Below are 17661 nucleotides of genomic sequence, written 5' to 3' on the forward strand. Positions count from 1 at the left end.
AGCAGTACCAAGTGATTTATGTGAAGTAGTTTTTGTTGATTGTCCCACTGACCTTGTATGCAGTGATTGTTGAGGTGTGCTCCCCACCCAACCATGGAAGCATCTGTTGTGATAATGGCGTGAGGCACTGGGTCTTGAAATGGCCACCCTTTGTTTAAATTTATAGGGTTCCACCATTGAAGTGAAGAGTGTGTTTGGAGGTCTATCTATCTAGATCTTGTAGTTGACCCTGTGCTTGCGTCCATTGTTTTGCTAGGCACTGTTGTAAGGGTCGCATGTGTAGTCTTGCGTTTGAGACAATGACTATGCATGAGGACATCATGCCTAGTAGTTTCATTACAAACCTTACCGTGTAGTGTTGGTTTGGTTGTATGCTTGATCTTACATTTTGGAACGATTGCACTCTTTGTGGACTTGGAGTGGCAATTGCTCTTTGTGTGCTGAGTGTTGCTCCCAAGTATTGTTGTATTTGGGATGGCTGCAGATGTGATTTTTGGTAATTTATAGAAAACCCTAGTTTGTGTAGAGTTTCTATGACGTATTGTGTGTGAAATTGACATTGTTAATGAGTGTTGGCTTTTATTAGCCAGTCGGCCAAATATGGGAATATGTGCATGTGCTGTCTCCTTATGTGAGCTGCTACTAAGGCTAGGCATTTTGTAACTACTCTGGGGGCTATTGTTATCCCGGACGTTAGCACTTTTAATTGATAATGTTTCCCTTGAATTACAAACCTAAGGTATTTCCTGTGAGAAGGATGGATGGGTATGTGGAAATACGCATCCTTGAGATCCAGTGTACGTCTTGAAGTGTTTATATAATCACTAAAGGTGTGGGGTAGTAGGGAACCGAAAGTAAGACTGGGTCAGTCTTAAATCGGTGTTGGTTAGGTGGCTTTGGATCCTAACGCGGGGGAATCATTGTTGGAGAATATCCAGACAGGGGGGGTGCTGTGTAGTCCCACAGGGGAAGGGGGAGTCTCCCTTACGGACTAGGTGGTCTCACACACATAATAGTGTCATGCTTCATCATATGACCACCTAGCCACACCCAAGCAAGATGATACTGCTTGGGCGGACTCAACCTCTTGGTTAAAAGAACCGGAGGGAGTACTGAAATTAAACTTACTGGATAGTTACTTAGATCCAGCTGAGGTGAGTAATAAAATTACCAAGCATGTCACTGATAGTTGCTGCTAGTTTTAATATAGGTGCATGCTGGTAAGACTAAAAGCAAGGGGAAAAGGCTCGTTGGAGAGTAATGTCTCCTGGAGTCTAAAATAAAAAATGGATGACCAACATGTTTCTGCCCTCACTAGGTGCTGGTAGGTCAGGGGCATTCGTCAGGGTCGGAGCACACGCAATAAGTGGGGTGCTCAAAGTGGATAATGAATGGCCTACCTGAACGGGTAGTTCACGGTGGGGTAGGTCTGTGATAGAAGATAGATAAACCACAATTATTCAGAACATATTTAGAGTGAGAAAAACCGTGGCAAACCACTGCAAAGCACACAGCACAAGGTGAAAATATGTAAAAATAATGAAAAAGGCAATCACACACGCATGCAGATGTGACTTACCAAGGGGTAGGGGGCGATTTGCCTCTGGTCTGGCTAATGCCGGGGAGGGGTTTTCCCTTTTAGTCACACTCTGAGGAGATTAGGCGTTTAAGTAGGGAAGAATGGGGAGAAGAAGATAAAAAATGTGTAGAGAAAGGGCAGAACATAAGGGCGCAAGGAAGACCTAGATAGGGAAGTAAGGAAAGACAGGGAAAGCAAAAACAGGGACATAGGGAAGGGAAAAGGGGAAAAAAGAGGGGGGGGGGCTAGGGTTGGCGGTTGGTGACAGAGAAAGGAAGAAAGAAAAAAGGAAAGAAGGAGAAAAGAAGAAAATGAGGGAAAAAGGACACAGAGAAGAGAAGAAGGAGAAAAACTGGAAATAAGGAAAAAAAAGGGGGGGGGGGGAGAAAGGAACAGGGTAGGAGCTAGGCAGAATGAGGGAAAGAAGGGTGAAAGAAAATATCCAAGGGGCCAGGGAGGCCAACACTTAGTGTTCTGAGATCTAAGATAGGCCTTAATGTTTTGTCCTTTTTTGGAATGAGGAAATATAGTAAGTAAACGCCTGTTCCTTTTTGGTGATTGGGTACTAGCTCTATTGCTTGTTTTTGTAACAGTGCTTGGACCTCTATATGTAATAGGTATAAGTGTTGTGGAGACAGTCTGTGCGGTTTTGGTGGCACATCTGGAGGGAATGTTGTGAATTCTATGCAATAACCATGTTGTATAATTGATAGGACCCATGTGTCTGTGGTAATATGTGTCCAATTGTGGTAGTATTTGGTTAGCCTCCCTCCCCCCACTGGTGACAAGTGTTGGGGAGTTGGGGTGTTGTGACGAAGTCACTGCTTGCTAGGGCTTGGTTTGGCGGGCTGGAATTTCCCTCTTCCTCTTGGGAATTGTCCTCTATAGGAACCACGAACCCCCCCCCCCCCCCTTTGGTATTGTGATTGATAGGTGGGTTTTGTTTGGGAGGTGGAAGGATCAGATGTTTGTTGCCGAAACCCCCCTCTAAATTGTGGTTTCCTAAAAGTGCCTCTGAATTGTGGGGAGTAGAGCGCGCCCATGGCTTTGGCCGTGTCTGTGTCTTTTTTCATTTTTTCGATGGCAGTATCGACTTCCGGCCCAAACAACTGATGTTGGTTAAACGGCATATTTAATGCCGCTTGTTGAATTTCTGGTTTGAATCCAGAACTCTGCAGCCATGCATGCCTGCGAATCGTTGGAGCTATGTTAACAGTCCGTGCTGCTGTATCTGCAGAGTCTAATGCTGACCTTATCTGATTGTTAGAAATGGCCTGTCCTTCTTCAACTACTTGCTGGGCACGTTTTTGGTGTTCCTTGGGCAAGTGCTGGATGATGTCTTGCATCTCGTCCCAGTGTAACCTGTCGTAGCGTGCAAGTAGGGCTTGTGAATTTGCAATTCGCCATTGATTGGCTGCTTGTGATGCCACTCTCTTGGTCGCCGCATCAAATTTTCTACTCTTTGTCAGGTGGTGGGGCATCCCCTGACAATTGTGAGTTTGCCCTTTTTCTTGCCGCCCCTACAACCACTGAGTCCGGTGTGAGCTGTTACGTTATAAACACTGGGTCTGTTGGGGGTGGCTTATATTTCTTTTCGACCCTAGGCGTTATAGCTCTTCCCTTTACAGGTTCTTGGAAGACCTGTTGTGCGTGCTTGAGCATGCCCGGTAGCATTGGCAGGCTTTGATAGGATGCATGGGTGGATGCCAGAGTGTTGAAAAGAAAGTCATCTTCCACTGGTTCAGAGTGCATCGTCAGGTTGTGGAACGTAGCTGCCCTGGCTAGTGCTTGCATATATGCTGTACCGTCCTCTGGTGGTGACGGCTTGGTTGGATAACACTCTGGGCTGTTATCCGATACCGGTGGATCATATAAATCCCATGCATCATCTTGGGTCATCCCTGTATGTTTGGGTGACTGCATTAACGGTGTTCCCACTGGTGACAAGTGTGGTGAGTGCAGTGGGGATGGTTGTGGCGAGACCTGTGGTGGTGGTGACTTGTCTCAAACCACTTTTGCCTTTGGTTGCATCTCTGTTTCTTGAAATGCAAGTTTTCTTTGAGATTTGAGTGGAGGTAAAGTCTGAATCTTGCCAGTATCCTTTTGGATATGTAACCTTTGTTGTCTTTTGTCAGGTTCTTCTATATCCAACTCTTGCTCAAGTCTATGTCTTTCCTTGAGTTGCATGCAAAGCCCTTGCTCCTCAGTGTATGAGGTTCGTTTCGCCTCCGAGGCCGCTTTTTTCGGTACCAAAGTTTCTAACGGAATAGTCTTTTTCAGTTCCGAGGAGCTTTTACGTGGTTTGGTCCTTTCGATCAATCTGTGTGGAAATTTTTCAGTGCCGGAATCTCGACCGGAGTCGGAAGTCTTCGGCAACTCTTTGGCCTTTTTCGGTGCCGATGTTATCTGGTCACCTTCCCATCTGTGGGTTGAGCCACGGCCTGCTGGTGGTGGCATCCCCATGGCCTTGAGTTTCTTGGCGAGACCCTGAGTTTGGGACGGGGCAGGTTTACTCACAGTTTGTTGCACCGTCGAGGGTAATTCACTGTCGGATTCATCCGAGTCCGTTTCTTGGATGGAGATACTTTCTTCCTCCTCGACGTCGAGCTGTTCTTTCGGTTTTAACACCATTTGCAGTCTTCTTGTGTGTCGAACTCTCAAGGTTTTCTTTGTTCGAAACGCTCGGCAAGCTTCACAAGTATCTTCTCTGTGTTCGGGCGACAAACACATGTTACAGACGTGGTGCTGGTCTGTATAAGGATACTTTGTGTGACACTTAGGACAGAAACAGAAGGGGGTCCGGTCCATTAGTCTGGGACGACGGGTGTGGTCGGGCCGACCAGGCCTCGATGAAGAGTGGAAGCCCTGAAGGGCCGCCGAAGCGGTCTTGATGTCGGTGCCGATACACTAACACTAAACCGGTACCGAATGAGAACAATACCGTCGAATTTTCGATACTTTAGCTAACTTTCCCGATTCGAAATACGGAGCGAAGAGGAACACGTCCGAACCCGATGGCGGAAAGAAAACAATCTAAAATGGAGTCAACGCCCATGCGCAATGGAGCCGAAAGGGAGGAGTCACTCGGTCCCGTGATTCGAAAAGACTTCTCCGAAGAAAAACAACCTTGTAACACTCCGAGCCCAACACTAGAAGGCAGGAACAGTGCACAGCATGTGTATCTGCAGCTACACATGCCATCGAACATATATATTGAAAATGTCACTTACCCAGTGTACATCTGTTCGTGGCATCAGTCGCAGTAGATTCGCATGTTTTGCAATAGCTCGCCATCTGGTGTTGGGCCGGAGTGTTACAAGTTGTTTTTCTTCGAAGAAGTCTTTCGAGTCACGGGACCGAGTGACTCCTCCTTTTGTCTCCATTGCGCATGGGCGTCGACTCCATCTTCGATTGTTTTTCCCCGCAGAGGGTGAGGTAGGAGTTGAATTGTAGTAAGAGTGCCCATGCAATGGAGTGACTAAGTATGTACCTATTTAAGGTTGAGATGATACATATACAAATAGTTGAAGGTAACTTCCAAACTGCTACAGGCTCCCGGGGAGGCGGGTGGGCACATGCGAATCTACTGCGACTGATGCCACGAACAGATGTACACTGGGTAAGTTACATTTTCAGTTCGATGGCATCTGTCGCTGTAGATACGCATGTTTTGCATAGACTAGTAAGCAGTTATTTCCCCAAAAGCGGTGGATCAGCCTGTAGGAGTGGAAGTAGTTTGAAATAATGTTCTTAATACGGCTTGACCTACTGTGGCTTGTTGTGCAGATAACACGTGTACACAGTAGTGCTTGGTGAATGTGTGAGGCGTAGACCATGTGGCTGCCTTACATATTTCTTGCATTGGGATGTTTCCTAGAAAGGCCATGGTAGCACCTTTCTTTCTGGTTGAGTGTGCCCTTGGTGTAATGGGCAGCTGTCGTTTAGCTTTAAGGTAGCAGATTTGGATGCATTTAACTATCCATCTGGCTATACCTTGCTTTGATATTGGGTTTCCTGCATGAGGTTTTTGAAATGCAATAAATAGTTGTTTAGTCTTTCTGATGTTCTTTGTTCTGTCAATGTAATACATCAATGCTCTTTTGACATCTAATGTATGTAGTGCCCTTTCAGCTACGGTATCTGGCTGAGGAAAGAACACTGGAAGTTCCACTGTTTGATTTAGATGGAACGGTGAAATAACCTTTGGCAAAAATTTAGGATTGGTCCTTAGGACGACTTTATTCTTGTGTAGTTGTATAAAAGGTTCCTGTATTGTAAACGCCTGAATCTCGCTTACTCTTCTTAGGGAAGTAATGGCGATGAGAAATGCCACCTTCCAGGTTAGGAACTGTATTTCGCAGGAGTGCATGGGTTCAAAAGGTGGACCCATAAGTCTAGTTAGGACAACATTTAGGTTCCATGAAGGAACAGGTGGTGTTCTTGGTGGTATAATTCTCCTAAGGCCCTCCATGAATGCTTTAATGACTGGTATCTTATATAGGGAAGTTGAATAGGTAGTCTGCAGGTATGCAGATATTGCTGCAAGGTGTATTTTAATGGAAGAGAAAGCCAGGTTAGATTTTTGTAAGTGAAGCAAGTAACCCACTACATGTTCTGGAGTTGTGTGTAATGGTTGTATTTGATTAATATGGCAGTAGCAGACAAACCTCTTCCATTTACTTGCATAGCAGTGCCTGGTGGATGGCCTTCTGGCTTGCTTTATGACTTCCATACATTCTTGGGTAAGTTGTAAGTGCCCGAATTCTAGGATTTCAGGAGCCAGATTGCTAGATTCAGCGATGCTGGATCTGGGTGTCTGATCTTTTGGTTGTGTTGTGTCAACAGATCTGGCCTGTTGGGCAATTTGATGCAGGGTACTACTGATAGGTCTAGCAGCGTTGTGTACCAGGGTTGCCTTGCCCAAGTTGGTGCTATTAATATGAGTTTGAGTTTGTTTTGACTGAGTTTGTTTACCAGGTAAGGAAGGAGAGGGAGAGGAGGAAAAGCGTAAGCAAATATCCCTGACCAGTTCATCCATAGGGCATTGCCTTGGGACTGTTTGTGTGGGTATCTGGATGCGAAGTTTTGGCATTTTGCGTTCTCCTTTGTTGCAAACAAGTCTATCTGAGGTGTTCCCCAGAGTTTGAAATAAGTGTTCAGAATTTGGGGGTGAATTTCCCATTCGTGGACCTGTTGGTGATCTCGAGAGAGATTGTCTGCGAGTTGATTTTGGATCCCTGGTATAAATTGTGCTATTAGGCGAATTTGGTTGTGAATTGCCCAACGCCAAATCTTTTGTGCTAGCAGGCATAACTGCGTGGAGTGCGTCCCCCCTTGCTTGTTTAGATAATACATTGTTGTCATGTTGTCTGTTTTGACGAGAATGTATTTGTGAACTATTATTGGTTGGAAAGCTTTTAGTGCTTGAAAAACTGCTAGAAGTTCTAGGTGATTTATATGCAGTTTTGTTTGATGTACGTCCCATTGTCCTTGGATGCTGTGTTGATCGAGGTGTGCTCCCCACCCTGTCATGGAAGCATCTGTTGTTATTACGTATTGTGGCACTGGGTCTTGGAAAGGCCGCCCTTTGTTTAAATTTATGTTGTTCCACCACAGAAGCGAGAGGTAAGTTTGGCGGTCTATTAACACCAGATCTAGAAGATGACCCTGTGCTTGAGACCACTGTGATGCTAGGCACTGTTGTAAGGGCCTCATGTGCAGTCTTGCGTTTGGGACAATGGCTATGCATGAAGACATCATGCCTAGGAGTTGTAATACCATCTTTGCTTGTATCCTTTGTGTTGGATACATGCGTTGTATGATGGTGTTGAAATTTTGAATTCTTTGGGGACTTGGAGTGGCTACTCCTTTTGATGTGTCTATTATGGCTCCTAGGTATTGTTGTACCTTGCGCGGCAGAATGTTGGATTTTGTGAAGTTGACGGTGAACCCTAGTTTGAAGAGGGTTTGTATGATATGATTTGTGTGATTTGAGCACTCTATTAACGAATGGGCCTTGATTAGCCAGTCGTCCAGATATGGGAACACATGTATTTGCTGTCTTCTTATGTGTGCAGCGACTACCGCTAGACATTTGGTAAAGACTCTTGGTGCGGTTGTTAATCCGAAAGGCAGTACCTTGAATTGGTAATGTATTCCTTTGAATACAAACCTTAGGTATTTCCTGTGCGATGGGTGTATTGGTATATGGAAATAAGCATCCTTGAGGTCTAAAGTTGCCATGTAGTCGTGTAGTTTTAGCAATGGTAATACTTCTTGTAGTGTGACCATGTGAAAGTGGTCTGATTTGATGAAAGTGTTCACTACTCTGAGGTCTAGGATTGGTCTCAGCGTTTTGTCTTTCTTTGGTATCAAAAAGTCCAGTGAGTAAACTCCTGTGTTTATTTGTGTGTTTGGCACTAATTCGATTGCATTCTTTTGCAATAGTGCCTGCACTTCTATCTCCAGGAGATTGGAATGATGTTTTGTCAAATTCTGTGCTTTTGGTGGTATGTTTGGAGGGAATTGTAGAAATTCTATGCAATAACCATGTTGGATAATTGCTAGAACCCAAGTGTCTGTAGTGATTTCCTCCCATGCTTTGTAATAATGACTTATTCTTCCCCCCACTGGTGTTGTGTGGAGGGGGTGAGTGACATGTGAGTCACTGTTTAGTAGTAGGGGTTTTGGGGCTTTGAAATCTTCCTCTATTTCTAGGGAATTGCCCTCCTCTATATTGTCCCCGAAAACCTCCTCTATACTGTCCCTGGTAACTGGACGGTGTTGCTTGTGAGGTGCTGGCTTGTGTGCTCTGACCCCGAAACCCCCCTCTAAAGGGTGTTTTACGGAATGTGCTGTAATTCCCTCTGCTCTGCGGGGAATAGAGTGCGCCCATGGCTTTGGCAGTGTCCGTGTCTTTTTGAGTTTCTCAATCGCTGTGTCCACTTCTGGACCGAACAGTTCTTTTTCGTTAAAAGGCATATTGAGAACTGCTTGCTGAATCTCTGGTTTAAATCCAGACGTTCGGAGCCATGCATGCCTTCTGATAGTTACAGATGTATTAATTGTCCGTGCAGCTGTGTCTGCAGCGTCCATGGAGGAGCGGATCTGGTTGTTGGAAATGGTCTGTCCCTCCTCAACCACTTGTTTTGCCCTATTTTGTAGGTCCTTGGGCAGATGTTCAATGAGATGTTGCATCTCATCCCAATGGGCCCTGTCATAGCGCGCAAGTAGTGCCTGGGAGTTCGCGATGCGCCACTGGTTTGCAGCGTGTGCTGCGACTCTCTTACCAGCTGCACCGAACTTGCGGCTTTCTTTATCTGGGGGTGGTGCATCTCCAGATGTGTGGGAGTTGGCCCTTTTCCTAGCTGCTCCTACAACGACAGAGTCTGGTGGCAGCTGTGTAGTGATGAAAACCGGGTCTGTAGGAGGCGCCTTATACTTTTTTTCCACCCTTGGTGTGATTGCCCTACTTTTGACCGGCTCCTTAAAGATTTCTTTTGAGTGCCGGAGCATACCAGGGAGCATAGGCAGGCTTTGGTATGAGCTGTGGGTGGAGGAGAGTGTGTTGAATAAAAAATCATCCTCGACCTGTTCTGAGTGGAGGCTTACATTGTGAAATTGTGCTGCTCTAGCCACCACTTGAGAATACGCGGTGCTGTCCTCTGGTGGAGATGGCTTCGTAGGGTATGCCTCCGGACTGTTATCTGACACTGGGGCGTCGTATAGGTCCCATGCGTCTTGATCTTGGTCACCCTGGCTCATGGTGGTGTGAGCTGGGGAGTGTGATGGAGTTTGTGCTGGTGAGACGTTAATCACGGGCGGAGGAGAGGGTGGTGGGGTAACTCTTTTCACCACTTTCGGTTGTGGTGTCTGTTCAGTTTGGAACTCCAACCTTCTCTTTCTTCTAATAGGGGGAAGGGTGCTTATTTTTCCTGTCCCCTGCTGTATGAAAATACGCTTTTGCGTATGGTCCACATCAGTTGATTGTAGCTCTTCCTCAAACCTATGCTTTTGCATTTGGGAGGTTAGCGAGTGCTCTTCTGTATAAGAGCCTGAAGCTGGGTCGGTTGCAGTTTGTTTCGGGTCCGAAACTTTGTCTTCGTCCTTTTTCGGCTCCGAGGTGACTTTTTTTCTTTTTCGGGGCCGAAACCTGTCGGCGCCGATCTTCTTCGGGGCCGCTGTCTCGGCGTCGAGCCGTGTCTACACCGGCATCTCGGTGTCGATGCTTGTCTCCAGCACTTTCTCGGTCCCGAGAAGGCTGCGTGCCGGTGTCTCGACCGGAGTCGGACGATCTCGGCACTGTTTGGGCCTTTTTCGGTGCCGACGGTCGGTCACCGAATTTATGGGTGGAGCCATGGCCTGGTGGCAGTGGCGTCCCCTGGGCCTTGTAAATCTTCCTCTGAGTGGTTTTCGACGTCTTACTCACGGTTTGTGTATCGTCGAATCCTTCAGAGTCTGAGTCTTGGATCGAGAAGGTACCTTCCTCTTCTTGTTCCTCGAACTCTCAGTGGGCTGTCGGCACGGACGCCATCTGGAGTCTTCTGGCTCGACGGTCTCGGAGTGTTTTTCGGGACCGGAACGCACAACAGGCCTCGCAGGTGTCTTCACTGTGCTCAGGTGACAGGCACAGGTTACAGACCAAGTGTTGGTCTGTATAGGGGTATTTATTGTGGCATTTGGGGCAGAAACGGAACGGGGTCCGTTCCATCGGCGTTCTTCAGCACGCGGTCGGGCCGACCAGGCCCCGACGGGGGATCGAAAAAACTACCCCGAAGGGCACCGGAGCTCTTCGATCCTTCGACGCGGTGTTGAATCTAACTACGCCGATCCCGAACGCAACAATACCGACGAAAATCTTCTGAAATTAGCTATCTTTCCGTTCCGAAACTCGGAGCGACAGGAACACGTCCGAACCCGATGGCGGAAAAAAAACTATCGAAGATGGAGTCGACGCCCATGCGCAATGGAGACAAAAGGAGGAGTCACTCGGTCCCGTGACTCGAAAGACTTCTTCGAAGAAAAACAACTTGTAACACTCCGGCCCAACACCAGATGGCGAGCTATTGCAAAACATGCGTATCTACAGCGACAGATGCCATCGAACATATATATATATATATATATATATATATACACACACACACACACACACACACACACACACATATATACTTTCACATCTCTACATCAAACATGACTCTCCTACAACCATTTTCAAGATTTGTGAGCAACTTTGAAAGAGTGCTGAAAGATATCTGTCACCTGTACAGGGGCACTTACCTAACAATCTATGGAGCATGACTGTTAAAAGGTCTAGTGGCCCTTACAAAAAATGTTTGATGGAAAAGGAACGTTTATGCAAATTATGAATTCATCATCACCACCATAATGTTCTGACACTATGTTGCTTCTACTGGGAGTAAACTGAAATCACTGATCCATACTTGCACTGACAAGTAGAAGGAGAGCAGCTGTAAATAGTATGTTAGACTTGCTTGAAGCAACTATCCTTTACCAATGTGCAACGGATCCACTGCTCCAAAGCAAAGTTACCTTTTCTGTTTCACATCTTTGTTCAGCAAGGCACTGATGACGCAGCACAGGTTGCCAACATCCTTATTACCCACACATGCAAGGCAATATTAGCTGTAATTCCCGCCCCCTCATTATGAATCCTCAGATGCCGCCTGGGCCTATAGTTAGAGGGGCAGGTAATTAACAGCCATTCTAACCTGCAAGTGAGCAAAACAAAGAGTTACCTACCTTTGGTAATTATTTTTCTGGTCGATACTCTTAACTGCAAAATGCTATTGTTTAAATTATCTCCCAGGTGCCAGACTGGGTCCTTAAAATGTTTTAAAGCAATGCTCTTGAGCGCAGGTGAGTGGCATTGTGCAGGTCTGCATTGACTTTGCTTTTCTCTCAGTGACGATGGAGCCACACACAAGCGTCACCCCTGCATTTCATCTAAAGTTTCTATTTTGACTGTAACTTTGCTTGGAAACATAGTACAGCAATAATCAGAGATTCTAGTGGTAGAGTTCTAAATTGGGACCTCCTTACATAGAAAAAGAGACAATTCCACAGGACAGGTGAGAGGGCAGCGAGGAATCTGCAGTTTGACAAAGTATCCATCAGAAAGAGCCTTACTGAAAGTATCTTGGTCTGATGGGTACTTATAAACACAGATGTGTCACCTTTAGAAAAGACACTGAAAAAGAAATTTCCAATGCCTCATAACAAAAAGTCCTGAAAGAAGGAATAGAGGAAATGCCCTTTCTGTTGAACCCGGCTAGCAAGGCAGCAGTGCTTTCATGAATTTATGCACTAATGCTCACATTACAGCCAGACCGATAAAGAATATACACGCCACATGCCAAAGCAGTGGTAGTAGTCTTCGTCCTGGTGGAACGGGCCAACACCCCTTCTGGAGTTTACTTCTTAGCCAGTGTGTAGCAGATCTTAATAAAGAGGACTTATCACCTCAACAAACTCCTTATCTGCACTGCCTTGCCCTTCTTTGTCTGAGAGAATCCCACAGAGCTGATCGTCCATCTGATTTTTTTTTTGTCATTGATGTAAAAGCCTAATGCTCTTCTGTGAATCAATCGGTGTAGTCTCTCCTCCTCTTTTGAGGGGTAAGGTGGGTCAAAGAATGTTGGAAGCGTGATGGATATCCCAACATGAAAAGTAGTCACAACTCATGTTAAAAAACCCAACTGGCCATCAACTTCACTTTATAATGGAAAAAAGGGATGGAAGACAGCTGCACAGAGAGATCTTAGAGTTCAATCACACAGCGAGTTGAAGGCCCAACCATGAAAATAATCTCCAGACTCTGAAGTCGTAGAGGACAGCTGTGCATTGGTTCGAATGGCATGCAGATGAGAAAAATGAGGATCAAATTAAATATCTCACTGTGGTATCACAAAGGGTGTTGAAATAAATAAATGAGTTAACCTTTTAGAAATCTGATCACAATGGGTGATTTGAACTACGACGACTGGTCTGATAAATGTAAAAAGGCTAAAAGAGCTGACACATAACTTAACAGTACACACTGCATGACCTCGCTGGGCTTCAGATAAAACAAACAAAAGGACATCTGACAGCTTGGCTTGCAATGGATCAGTATTGTAGGTGCCACACCAGGACACAAACTTTTTCTAGTGCCCGGTATAGACAGACTTAGAAGGACACCTGGCAGTCATGATGCAGTCAACTGCCACTGCTTAATATCCACTCATGAAGGTGCAGATTATCAGGTATGGATGCAGGATGCTTTCATGTAGTTGTGATAGGAGGTTCTACAAAAGTATTAGTCTGATCTCAGGACAGATGCTCATGCCCAGAAGTTACAAGTACCACACTCTTCTTGCCCAATCCAGAGCCACTAAGGTGACTTGGGTCTGGTTGTTCCTGACCTTCTTCAGAACTCAGGCGGGACAGGCAGCAGCAGAAAGGCATACAGGAGGCCGGTGCTCCAATATATCCTCTAGGCATCTTCATGAGAAAGTCTTCTTGGAAAATCCAGCATGCAAAAGCTTTGATACTGTGCAGTCGCCGGAGCAAAAGATAGAGCCAGGGTTCTACCAGTTCCTGGAAGGTGCGTGTGCCACCTCATTATGTAACCACCAACTGTAATCCGCTGGGCACCGTCATCGGAGTTAATCCACCCTAGCATTCAAAGATCCGGGCAAGTGGTTCACAGACAGGGAGATGCCAGTTCGATAAGCAACACGCCTCAGGCACAGGGCAGAGGAGTACATATATATATATATTTTTTTTAAATAAAAACACTGGCTTCTCCATAGCAGCATCCCTTCTCGGCACTCTCAACACCTCCACTGAGGTTTAAAATGTTAATCCTCTTTAACAAACTCATCAATGTTCCACGATATTCATTACTTCATTCTTGAAATATCTTCCAGCCTTTTATTCCTGTTCAACATATGGTTACAATGATGCAACGAGTATGTGTTTGCACTTTGGATCACATAGGAAGGGCAGGGGCCCGAAATGCATCAGGATTCCTATGTTTGTGTAAAGAGCCGAGTTCCAAAGATGATCCCCAATTGTATGGAAAATGTATCATTGTAACCATATGTTGAACAGGAATAAAATGTTGGAAAATATTTGAAGAATGAAGTAATGACTACCACGCAACACTGATGAGTTTGTAAAAGAGGATTGACATTTAAACCTCATTAGAGGTGTTAGGAGTGCACAGAAGGGACACTGCTTCCGTGCAGGAGACCGTGCTTTTTGAGGTATGTCTCTATCTGCACGGTTGCCAGGAGCTAGTGCTTTGAGGTACGTGTCTATCTACACCCATGGTCAGAGGGTGATACGTCTGCACATCCAGAAGAATTAAAAAGACTCACAGGCAAAAAAACTGACCCTACAGGGTCTAAGAAAGGAGTGCACTGTCCATTTCCAACTGAAGTACAGGACCGAGGAGCCCACCAGCCTTGCTTGTTAAAGTACCATCTGGTGGTGTTGTCTGTGACAATCTGAACCATCTTCCCTTTGACGGACAGTAAGAAGACTTCAGCACTAAGTAGACAGTAAACAACTCCAACAGACTGATGTGGAGATGGGTCTCGGTCTCTGATCTCACCTCTCCTAGATGATCTCCCCCATCTAAGAAGTGACATATCTGTCACTACTGTCTGCTCTGGGTAGGGCTAGAAGAGGGATCTACCGATAGTCTAATTGTGGTTGAGCAAACACTGAAGGTCATTTATAGTCTCCTTTGAATCCTGGCTAGAATCCAAAACATACTCCTTCTGCTGGGCCCACTGATACTTCAGGTTCCACTACATATGTGACCTGGCATAGTTGGCTAGCAGAACGCCAGGAGGCCCACAAGCCTCAGAGCCACTCACCAAGACCCAGGGCAAAGGCTGAAATGTCGGGATCATAGACCAGATGTTCCGGATTTGTGGAGGAGGGAAACTACCCCATATACAGAATGGCTGCAATGAAAGGGAGCCTACACAAAGGAGTTAGGTGTGACTTCAGCATGCTGCTAAAGAACCACAGTATCAACAGGAGGTTCACTGTCTTCTGAAGGCACACTGAGGCACACTGAGGTGGGCAAGGTTGGGAAAAATTGGAATCCCCAACCTTGGAAGATTTGCTGCATCCACCATCATCACTTTTGTAGACACTGAGTGGCAATGGTGAGGCAGAAGGGAGCACCGCAAACTAAAAATGCTCCTGGCCGGCCTTGAACCACAAGCAGCGTCTGTGGGACTGCTGGATCACACATGACACCACAATGAACTCTTACTTCCTTGCAACTTCTCAGGCTGACAGTGGCAGGACTAGGGTGAATCCTGCTTGGCCTTCTAGTGTTTCCAGTATAACTTTGACTTACTGGAAGACAGCGGGAACAGGTTTTTGCTTTTGAATTTGAACAAGACATCCAAGACTTCTTGTGCTGTTTGGTAACATACAGCTTTGCTTCGTGTTCCCATGTTATCCACTGGCTCTTGAGGCCATACTCCTCGCAGGGCATGCAGTCATGTGCTAAACCCAGACACTAGAGGCACACCTCATTTGGCAACTTACAGCTTTGTTTCGCGTTCCCATATCAACAACTGGCTCATAAGGGCATACTCCTCGCAGAGTGTGCAGTCGTGTGCCAAGCCCAGACACCAGAGACACACCTTGTTTATTTGGGACAGTCCCTACAAGATTTAAACCCTCTAGTTTTAGGAGAGAACATAGTTCCCTTGCATATTGAAAAACAGAATTTTTCGGAGAGAAAGAAAAACGTGTCAGGTATGAGGAAAATGTTGAGTGAGGTCCGGATCCCTGTATGCAGATTCAGAAAGAAAAGAACAGACGATGACGTAGAGGTGTGGCACTTACGTGCAACTCCACAGTGCCGTCTAGGGTGAAACAAAGTCAATGCGCAGCCACATGGCACCAACTAATGGTGGATGGGAGCATTTCTGTAAAAATCTTCCACATTCAGTGCAGCCCATGGGGATCGTCTAAGGAGAACCATCCATGAGAAGCATAATTGGAACACTTGAATGTTGGCAACTTTGGTGATGACAACACGAGGGCAGAGGCCATTAATGACAGATATGGACCATCTACTTCAACAGTGCAATGTTTTTTTAGCCTTCTCCCCGAATATTTTACAATATTCTTCCCTCAGTGGGTGGCTATTCCAATGCTATTACAGCTTTTCTGCCTTAGGTTAGAGGCCCCCCTGCTTTCCATACCCTTGCCTGCAATTCAGCCAATAAATGAGCTACAGGGCAGTAAACTACTAGTGCAGCTTTCAGCAGCCAGCAATAAGGCTATATTATAGCTTAATTTCTCACTGCAGTACCCTGTATCAGCATTAAACATCAACTCGGATCAAAAACACAGAGGTATCAGTTGGATGCAACTATAAACCGCTTCAGCATGCAATGTAGGTATGAGAACATCCCACCCTAGAGGCCAGAACAATAATAATTCCAAAACATTTCACATGATCCTAGTAGTGTAGAATTCTCCCAGTGACACTGAATAACAGTTATTGCAGGGGCGATGCCTTTGCATGCAGCCTCTTCAATACTACAACTGGGAAAATCTCCTGCCCCTATAAATGGAATTGCTAAACATCTTCTCTCGGGGCAGGGAGTTAGGACTATAGTTTCCACCACACTACAGCGATAGATTTCACGGTCACTGAATGAGTGTTGCAACATGAGCCAAGGAAGGAGTGATTTTCCTCTCCCTTCATGACTTTAGATTCTGCCTCTCTCACACACATGAAAAATGCTGTAGAGCCCAAGAACAGGCAGAGAGGAGGGGGAGAAGGAGGGAAAGGCAGAGGAGGTTAATTAGGACATTGGAATGCTCCTACACAGGAGAAAAGAGGCTTTTGAAGATTATTTGTGAGGACATTGCTGTACAGAACAGAATAAGCCAATGCCTTGATTGCCTACAAAAGCAAAAATACCATCACCAAATACCCACTCTGTGTTATTATTCATCGCTGGTGTGGAAGGCAAAGTCCATTACAACGGACAATGAAGATATATTGAGGTAACCCTTTGCCATTCTAAGTGAGAAAAGACCATTGCTCATAGCTTACTTGAATTATAGAGGTTAGTCCATATTCATGTAATTTAAGTCAGAAGAATCTATAGTATGCATGCCATCACTGCCACAAAAGACATCTGCATGATCCTTGACAGAGGAGGCACAGCAGCCCTCATTCTCCTAGACATCTCTGCAGCATTTGACAGTGTCTCACATCCTCATCAGATGTCTGCATGAGATTCTGGACCCACACTCCACTGGATCTGCTCCTTCTCAATGGACAGAACACAAGCTGTCAGCCTGGCACCTTACTCTTCAGAAGACTGCAAACTAATTTACAGAGTGCCTCTAGTTTAATCGCTCAGCCCCATCTTTTTCAACTCAAACATGATCCCTAAGGCCAACGTTGTCAGCATCACACACAACATAAACATATTCTCTTATACAGACAACACACAACTCATAATCTCCCTCTCAGACAAGACCACCTGGATGACTGAAGTTGATAACTGGATGAAAGCCAACTATCTCAAGATCACCACTGACATTCACAGTGGGAACCCAACTGGTGGCCAGCCGAACTCGGACCCACACCCCATACACATATCCCATGCCAGGAACCTCGGATGATCATCAACAGCAAAATGGACATGAACGTACAAGTCAACAACGTCAATGCATCCTGCTTCCGCGTCCTGACGATGCTGAGGAAGATTTTCATATGGCTGCCAAGCAACATTAAAAAAAACTGTCACTAATGCCCTAGTTACCAGAGAGTTCAGCAATAGAACTTCCTCAACACAGGGATCACTAAGTAACTCACTAGAAGACTTCAAATCAGCCAGAATTCAGCAGCCTCAAGTTCACACAGACCTCATATCACACCACGCCTCAGAGAACAACACTGGCGCCATATACACAAACTTGCTCAATTCAAACTACACACACAACCACCCACCTTAGGCCCTACGTACCTGAACAGTAGCATCTCCTTCCACCAACCATTCAGACACCTCAGCTCCGCAGGA

General features: G+C 45.8%; 1 protein-coding gene across 2 annotated transcripts in view; it reads right to left on the reverse strand.

Annotated features, from left to right (window-relative positions):
* Window positions 1-17661, reverse strand: part of PTPN21 (protein tyrosine phosphatase non-receptor type 21) — a 351990-nt gene that overhangs the window by 249901 nt on the left and 84428 nt on the right. The gene's annotated exons all lie outside the window — the stretch shown is intronic.

Source organism: Pleurodeles waltl, chromosome 9, assembly GCF_031143425.1.
Source record: "Pleurodeles waltl isolate 20211129_DDA chromosome 9, aPleWal1.hap1.20221129, whole genome shotgun sequence".
Classification (NCBI taxonomy): Eukaryota; Metazoa; Chordata; class Amphibia; order Caudata; family Salamandridae; genus Pleurodeles; species Pleurodeles waltl.